Here is a 627-nt window from a genome sequence, read left to right as displayed (position 1 = left end):
GATGCTTATCCAATTGAAGGGATTGAAATCAAAGGGCAACAGATATTAGAACCTGATTCAGTAAACCAAGTAAAATTAGGCTTTTATTTTCTGTTGTTGTTGTTGTTAATGCTCACGCAAAATTCAAATCTTGCGTGAATTTTGGGACGCCCTATATATAATAATAAAAGGGTAATATGCTAATTAGACTGGACGTCATTCCCGACCTCCTTCCTGATGAAGCTGGGGCCGGAAGGAAGCAGCCTGGGTCCCAGGTGCCTGCCGGCGCCGGAGGAGGGAAGCCTGGGTCCCAGGTACCAGAGGGAAGCGGGTGCCGGCAGCCGGGGGAAGGAAGGCCTACTCTTGCACAAATTTTCATGCATCAGGCCTCTAGTTGTGCTATAAATGAAATAAGCCAGCCAGAGAAAGACAAATATCACAGGTCTCACTTATAAGTGGAATCTAAAGAACAGAAAAAAAAACCCCGACAAACAAAATAGGTCCAGAGGTGTGGGTGCATGGAACAGACAGACAGATCTCAGTGGGGGTGCGGGGAGGGGAGGAGGAGGAGGCACAGGGAGAGATGAACCAAAGAACATATATGCATAACCCAGGGACAGAGACAGCAGCAGTGGGGAGGCCTGGGGC

This window comes from Myotis brandtii, unplaced genomic scaffold (assembly GCF_000412655.1).
Source record: "Myotis brandtii unplaced genomic scaffold, ASM41265v1 scaffold1554, whole genome shotgun sequence".
Lineage (NCBI taxonomy): Eukaryota > Metazoa > Chordata > Mammalia > Chiroptera > Vespertilionidae > Myotis > Myotis brandtii.
Note: the sequence above shows the minus strand (reverse complement) of the source record.